An 8,366-nucleotide genomic window follows, 5' to 3' on the forward strand; every position below is an offset into this window, starting at 1 on the left:
GATATAAATGCATCGCCCGAACAGGGACTTGAACTCTGGACCCTCAGATTAAAAGTCTGATACTCTACCGACTGGGCTTTCCGGGAACATGCAAAAGCTGAGCACAGCGCCCTTTACTGGCTGACAGTGAATATTGCATCGTCCAAATTGCGTATTTCCTTCTGAAGTTTCCCAAATCTGTTCAGGGGATTTCTGCCACACATCCTTTGTCGCTACCCTCCGCCCACCCCCTCTCCCCCCACACAGACTTGCTACATAATTACTCTCCACACATCCTCACCTTTGCACTTTCCGCCAGCCCCCGAGCCGCACTGTCTCATTTTGCCTGTTTTTTTGGAGGGTGTTGGGGGCTCCCTGATTGAAAGCTAAAATTGCTAATATTGAGCGAACCGCCAGCTGAAGGTGAATGCAAACACTTCCGCAAAGAAGCAAGGAGGTGGCCGCTCAGAAAATCCTTCCAAATAGTATCACTGAAGAAAGGGTGCAACAGATGGAACACATTGATAAACTCCATTCTCAGGGCCAACGTTACCGCGGCGCTGGGTTCCATGGTGTAGTGGTTATCACGTCTGCTTTACACGCAGAGACTCATGGGTTCGAGCCCCACTGGAACCAATGCAGTGCTTTGGCCACATAAATGGCGAATGAAATTCAACGAGGAGAATTGAGAAGAGCAACTCGTCCTCACTTAGCCTGCTTAATGCGTTCCTCACAGCCAGCAAGGTAAATGAAAATCTCTTTTCCAAAATGCAACACTTAATAAAAGTGCAGTATACTCACCCTAACGCTGTCCCATTCTGCTTCTGGCACCGAGTATATTTGATTATCTATTGCCATTATTTCTCGTACCACTGATGTTCAACCGCCTGTTCTATAATTCTCTGGACATGTTCTAACAAGCTTCTTAAATATAGGAATTACACTTGCATCCGCCAGTTGTCTGGCACAACACCTTTGTCTAATGAATTGTTCAATATGAGTGGGAGGCTTGTGCTATCTCTTCCCGAGATTATTTTAAAACGTCTGAATGGAATACATCTGGGTCGGGGGCTTAATCCTCTCTGAGCTTGCTTAAACTAGTCAATACCTGTCCTTTCCTTTTTTAATCGTTGATCTCATTGTTTGTCTCAACATTCAATATCATGTCGGCCTGTTTTACCTCACTGATAAATGCAAATCAAAAATAATTCATTAACATTCCTGCCATGTCGCTCTGGCTACTTCGGGTATTATCATTCCCATTCTGAAGTGGTCTTATTCCAATCACCGCCCTCCATTTTATGGCTGCGCATCTAAAACCTTTTAATATTTCCTTTTGTGTTACTAGATAATGAGAATGTGTTTGTGTAAATGCACCTGAGCCGTGCGAATATCAGCTTTTTAACCTGGGGCTGGAAGGTAAAATTCCTTGCCTGCTGCCCATGTCTTTCTAGCGGGGCTGAGAGAGAATAGACTAATGTAAGGGGACAAGCATATGAAGCAGAAAGGGAGAGGGTGAGGGTCGTACTTTCAGGTGAGAAAAGATGGGCGGAGACTCGAGTGAAGCATAAACGCTGGCAAAGGCTGGTTGGCCAGAATGGTACACCATCCAGGGCAAAGCAGCCCGCTTGATTGGCATCTCAGTCACAAACATTCACTCCCTGCACCACGGGCGCACAGTGTGTACCATCTACAAAACGCACTGCAGAAACTCACCAAGCCTCCTTAGACAGCACCTTAAACCCACGAGATCAAAACCATTCACATTATCGAGGAACACAAAATGAAATAAAATGGAAAGGGGTGATTGGAAGAAGACGATGAAAGGATAGAATGGATAATAGCCCAAGTAAGGACAGTGATATGACAGGAATATGAAATATTTATTGTCCATTGGTATTTACCGGTGGCCCGACACCCCACCTGTTTCAACTGATTTGCTGCTGGAAGCCTCAGCAATGATTTTGCTACCTCCAGACTAAACTATCCCAATGCATTGCTCGCCGACTGTCCATATTGTGCCCTCCATAAATTTGAGGTCACTCAAAATTCCGCTGCCCGTGTCCCATAAAATCTTATCCCATGTACTCGATGACCTATGTTGGCTCCCGCTTAAAGCAAAGCACAGATTTTAAAATTCCTTTTATAAACCAGTTATTTAAATATATCACACCTCCCGAAGGCAGTAATTTCCCACAATGTCACCAACACCCGAATACTCCAAGAGATTTGCACTCATCGAATTCTGAATACTTGAGCAGCCCAGATTTTAATCGCTCCAACACTGATGGCCATCACTGGCCTGGCACCAAAAGCCCAGAATGACTTCCCAAAAACTCTCCACATCTCTTCTGGTTTTTTCAAATGTTACTTTCAACCAATGTCTTTGCGATAGCTTTTCACCAATGTTGTGTGAAATACGACGGAAAGACCTGCATTTGTATCGCACCTTTCACAGCATTGTGGCATTCCAAAGCTCTTTGCAGTCAATTAAATTAATTTGAAGTGCACAGAGTGCTTACTGTGGTAATATAGGACTCTCTGCAACCAATTTGTACACAGCAAGCTCCCAAAAAACAATCATGTGATCATGGCCTGGTCGTCTGTTTTTGCTGTGTTACTCAAAGGGTGTACATAGAACCCCAGGTATTACTCCCTTGCTCCTCCTCACAATGACGCTGTGGGAACGTTTGCACATTTTTCACAAAAAAAAACAAGTCCACATCTTTAAGCAGTGTCAGTGGGTGGAAAGTAAAGTTGTCATTCAAAATAGTGACGTGGGCATTGCTGACTTGACCAGCATCTGTTGCTCATCCCCAATACCCTTGAGAAGGCGGTGCTGAGCCACCCCCTTGAATCGCTGCTGCCCACCTGGTTTAGGCACTTCCGCAGGGCTGTTCGGAAGGGAGTTCCAAGGATTTGCACTGAACATGGGCTTGAATCCAATAACAGTGAAGATACGGCAATAGAGTTCTAAACCAGCACGGCCTGTGGTTTGGAGGAGAAATTACAGGTGCTGATGCTCCAGTGCATTCACTGTCCTTGTCTTTGGTGGAGTTTGCGAGTACGGAAGTTGCCACGGAACTTCGGAGTTGCTGCAAGGCATCTTGTAGATGGTGCACCACAACTGCCACTGAATGAAAAAATTGTCAACGAAAACTACACTTAATGTACACTTTAAAGCAAAGCCATTATGAACAACCGCTTCAAAACATCAAGCTGCCTGCAAATTTTCAAAATAAATTCAAGAAATGTTATTAAACAAATCATATTTGAAAATTAAGTTTCATGGATGGAATTAAAAGAGCTTTATTTGGGTAGCAGGGATGATCAGCTTCGCATAGCTGTGTCACTGCTTGGATGAAGATAAGGAGAGATAATTCCGAAAAAAGCGCAATTAAGAATAGCATAAAATATCGCAGCAGAAAACGCTTTCCCTTTCACTTTCACATAGAAGCAGCAAATCGCAAATCTTTAAAATATGTTAAAGAGATGAAAGTGAATTAGCCGGGACAGAATGTTTAGCATGAAAATGGATACTTCAGATACAAAAGCATCGCCCGAACAGGAACTTGAACCCTGGACCCTCAGATTAAAAGTCTGATGCTCTACCGACTGAGCTATCCGGGCTCTTGCACAAGCAGAGCACAGCGACCTTTAGTGGCTGAAAGTGAACATTGCATCGTCCAAATTGTACATTTCCTTCTGAAGTTTCCCAAATCTGTTCAGCAGATTTCTGCCGCACGTCCTTTGTCGCTACCCTCTGCCCACCCCGTCTCCCCCCACACAGACTTGCTTCATAATTACCCTCCACACATCCTCACCTTTGGACTTCCCGCCAGCCCCCGAGCCGCACTGTCTCATTTTGCCTGTTCTTTTGGAGGGTGTTGGGGATTACGTGATTGAAAGCAAAAATTGATAATATTGAGCGAACCGCCAGCTGAAGGTGAATGCAAACACTTCCGCAAAGAAGCAGGGAGGTGGCCGCTTAGGAAATCCTTCCACATAGTAACACTGAAGAAAGGGTGCAGCAGGCGGAACACATTGATAAACTCCATTCTCAGGGCCAATCGTGAGCAAAACGCTACGTTCCATAGTGTTGAGGTTATCGCGTCTGCTTTACAAGTTAAAGTTCTTGGGTTCGAACCACATTGGAACCAATGCTCCGTTTAGGCCATAGAAATGGCGACTGAAATTAAAGAACAATGTTTGTGAAGAGCATTTGGTTCTCACTCAACCCTCTTAAGGTGTTTCTCACAACCAGCAAGCTAAATGAAAGTGTCTTTCCCAAAATGCAACATTTAATAATGGCGCAGTATACTTACCCTAACGCTGTCCCAGTCTGCTTCCGGCGTCGAATATATTTGATTATTTCCATCTTCTTCTTTAGTAAGCATTCCATTATTTCACGTACCACTGATGTTCAACTGCCTGGTCTATAATTCTCTGGACATGTTCTGTCAAGCTTCTTAAATATAGGAATTACACTTGCATCCGCCAGTTGTCTGGCGCTACACCTTTGTCTAACGAATTGTTAAATATGAGTGGGAGGCTTGTGCTATCTCTTTCCGAGATGATTTTAAAACGTTTGAATGGAATACATCTGGGTCGGGGGCTTAATCCTCTTTGAGTTTGTTTAAACTAGTCAATACCTGTCCTATTCATTTTTAATCGCTGATCTCATTGCTTGTCTCAACATTCACTATCATGTCGGCCTGTTTTACCTCACTGATAAATGCAAATCAAAAATAATTATTTAACATTCCTGCCATGTCACTCTGGCTACTTCGGGTATTATCATTCCCCTTCTGAAGTGGTCTTATTCCAATCACCGCCCTCCATTTTATGGCTGCGCATCTAAAACCTTTTAATATTTCCTTTTCTGTTACTTGATAATGCGAATGTGTTTGTGTAAATGCACCTGATCCGTGCGAATATCAGCTTTTTAACCTGGGGCTGCAAGGCAAAATTCCTTGTCTGCTGCCCATGTCTTTCTAGCGGGGCTGAGAGAGAATAGATTAATTTAAGGGGACAAGAATATGAAGCAGAAAGGGAGAGGGATAGGGTAGTAATTTCAGGTGAGAAAAGATGAGAGGAGACTCGAGTGAAGCATAAACGCTGGCAAAGGCTGGTTGGCCAGAATGGTACAGCATCCAGGGCAAAGCAGCCCGCTTGATTGTCATCTCATTCACAAACATTCACTCCCTGCACCACGGGCGCACAGTGTATACCACCTACAAAACGCACTGCAGATACTCACTAAGCCTCCTTAGACAGCACCTTCCAAACCCCCCAGAACAAACCCATTCACATTATCGAGGAACACAAAATGAAATAAAATGGAGAGGGGTGATTGGAATAAGGCGATGAATGGATAGAAAGGATAATAGCCCATGTAAGGACAGTGATATGACAGGAATATTAAATGCTTATTGTCCATTGGTATTTACCAGTGGCCCGACACCCCACCTGCTTCAACTGATTTGCTGCTGGAAGCCTCAGCAATGATTTTGCTACCTCTAGGATAGACTATCCCAATGCACTGCTCGCTGACCGTGCATATTCTGGCCTCCATAAATTTGTGGTCACCCAAAAGTCCTCTGCCCGTGTCCCATAAAATCTTGTCCCATGTAGTCGATGACCTATGTTGGTTCCCCCTCAAAGCAATGCACAGATTTTAAAATTCCTTTTAGAAACCAGTTATTTAAATAAATCACACCTCCCGAAGGCAGTAATTTCCCACAAAGTCGCCAACACCCGAATACTCCAAGAGATCTGCACTCATAGAATTCTGAAGGCTTAAGGAGCCCAGATTTTAATCTCTCCAACACTGATGGCCATTACAGGCCTGGGACCAAAACCCCGGAATGACCTCCCAAAATCTCTCCACATCTCTTCCGGTTTTTCAAATTTAATTTCAACCAGTGCCTTTGCGATAGATTTTCACCAATGCTGTGTAAAATATGAAGGAAAGACTTGCATTTTTATCGCACCTTTCACAACTTTAGGGGATCCCAAAGCTCTTTGCAGTCAATTAAAATAATTTGAAGTGCACAGAGTGCTTAATGTGGTAACATAGGACTCTGCAACCAATTTGTACACAGTAAGCTCCCAAAAAACAACAATGCGGACATGGCCTGGTTGTCTGTTTTTGCTGTGTTACTCAAAGGGTGCACATAGAACCACAGGTATTACTCCCCTGCTCCTCCTCACAATGGCGTGTGGGAACGTTTGCAAATTTTTCACAAAAAAATCAAGTCCACATCTTTAAGCAGTGTCAGTGGGTGGAAAGTAAAGTTGTCATTCAGAATACTGACGCGGGGATCACTGGCTGGGCCAACATCTGTTGCTCATCCCGAATACGCTTGAGAAGTTGGTGCTGACCCAGCCCCTTGAACCGCTGCAGCCCACATGGTTTAGTTACGTCCACAAGGCTGTTCGGAAGGGAGTTCCAAGGATTTACCACTGAACAGGGACTTGAATCCAATAACAGTGAAGAAACGGCGATCGAGGTCCAAACCAGGGCGGTCTGTGGGCTGGAGGAGAGATTGCAGGTGCTGATGCTCCAATGCATCCACTGTCCTTGTCTTTGGAGGACTTTGCGAGTTTGGAGGTTGCCACGGAACTTCGGAGATGCTGCAATGCATCTTGTAGATGGTGCACCACAACTGCCACTGAAGGAAAAATTTGTCAACGAAAACTACACTTAATTGACACTTTAAAGCAAAGCCATTATGAACAACCGCTTCAAAACATCAAGCTGCCTGCAAAGCTTCTAAATAAATTCAGAAAATGTTATTAAACAAATCATATTTGAAAATTAAGTTTCATGGATGGAATTAAACGAAGTTAATGAGCTTTATTTGGGGAGCAGGAATGAGAGCTTCGCATAGCTGTGTCACTTGCGGCCGGATGAAGATAAGGAGAGATAATTTCGAAAAAAACGCACTGAAAATTACCTTAAAATATCGCTGCAGACAACCTGCTTTTGCTGTGTTACTCAAAGGGTGTACATAGAACCCCAGTTATTACTCCCCTGCTCCTCCTCACAATGGCGCTGTGGGAACTTTTGCACATCTTTCACAAAAAAACAATTCCACATCTTTAAGCAGCGTCTGTGGGTGGAAAGTAAGTTGTCATTCAAAATAGTGATGCGGGGATCACTGGCTGGGCCAGCATCTGTTGCTCATCTCCAATACCCTTGAGAAGGATACATAGAAGCATAATATCGCAAATCTTTAAAATATGTTCAAGAGGTGAAAGTGAATTAGCCGGGACAGGATGTTTAGCACGAGAATAGATAATTCAGATATAAAATCGTCGCCCGAACAGGGACTTGAACCCTGGACCCTCAGATTAAAAGTCTGATGCTCTACCGACTGAGCTACCCAGGCTCCGTTCGGATTGGAGCACCGCGACCTTTACTGGCTGACAGTGAACATTGCATCGTCTACATTGTGCATTTCCTTCTGAAGTGTCCCAAATTTATTCAGATGATTTCTGCCACACAGCCTTTGTCGCTACCCTCCGCCCACCCCCTCTCCCCCGACACAGGATTGCTTCATAATTACTCTCCACATTTCCTAACCTTTGCACTTCCCGCCAGCCCCGACCCGCACTGTCTCACTTTGCCTGTTCTTTTTGGAGGGTTTTGGTGGCTCCCTGATTGAAAGCAAAAATTGCTAATATTGAGCGAAGCGCCAGCTGCAGGTAAATGCAAACACTTCCGCAAAGAAGCAAGGAGGTGGCCGCTTAGGAAATCCTTTCAAATAGTGAGACTGAAGAAAGGGTGCAGCAGACGGAACACATTGATAAACTCCATTCTCAGGGCCAACGTGATTCCCGCGCCAGGTTCCATTGTGTAGTGGTTATCGCGTCTGCTTTACACGCAGAAGGTCCTGGGTTCGATCCCCAGTGACACCAGTTCTGATTTTTGGCCACATAAATGGCAATTGAAATTCAACAAGAATGATTGTGAAAAGCAGCTGCTTCACGCTGAGCCCTCTTCATGTGTTCCTCACAGCCAACATGCGAAATGAAAATTTCTTTCCCAAAATACAACATTTAATAAGGGTACAGTGTACTCACCCTAACGCTGTCCCATTCTGCTTTGGCCGCCTGTCCAGATTACCCTTAAATTCATCTGCTCTCTCTGATGCTCGTTCTGACCCCAACCCCACCTCTCCTCCCGCTAGATTCTCTCGGATCAAAGCCCTGCTTTATCTCGCTTGTAAACACCAGAGCAAAGTATTTATTTAATATCCCTGCCTTCCGTCTCTGGTTATTTGGGAGTATTATCCTTTCCATCCCATCGTGCTCCCATCTGGTGGCTCCATTTTAAGTCCCCGCGTGTAAAATATTTTATTGTAATCTTTTGTTTTCCTAGA

The 8,366-nt window shown here is 44.4% G+C and overlaps 4 non-coding genes across 4 annotated transcripts; 2 read left to right on the top strand and 2 right to left on the bottom strand.

Annotated features, from left to right (window-relative positions):
* The first annotated feature begins 542 nt into the window (after positions 1–542).
* Positions 543–615, top strand: trnav-uac (transfer RNA valine (anticodon UAC)). The gene has a single exon. It is a non-coding gene; the product is annotated as a tRNA-Val (tRNA).
* A 2,921-nt stretch (positions 616–3,536) lies between these two features.
* trnak-uuu (transfer RNA lysine (anticodon UUU)) lies at positions 3,537–3,609 on the bottom strand. The gene has a single exon. It is a non-coding gene; the product is annotated as a tRNA-Lys (tRNA).
* A 3,691-nt stretch (positions 3,610–7,300) lies between these two features.
* trnak-uuu (transfer RNA lysine (anticodon UUU)) lies at positions 7,301–7,373 on the bottom strand. The gene has a single exon. It is a non-coding gene; the product is annotated as a tRNA-Lys (tRNA).
* Positions 7,374–7,829: 456 nt separating this feature from the next.
* Positions 7,830–7,902, top strand: trnav-uac (transfer RNA valine (anticodon UAC)). The gene has a single exon. It is a non-coding gene; the product is annotated as a tRNA-Val (tRNA).
* The last annotated feature ends 464 nt before the right edge of the window (positions 7,903–8,366 follow it).

This window comes from Cetorhinus maximus, chromosome 35, assembly GCF_964194155.1.
Source record: "Cetorhinus maximus chromosome 35, sCetMax3.hap1.1, whole genome shotgun sequence".
NCBI lineage: Eukaryota > Metazoa > Chordata > Chondrichthyes > Lamniformes > Cetorhinidae > Cetorhinus > Cetorhinus maximus.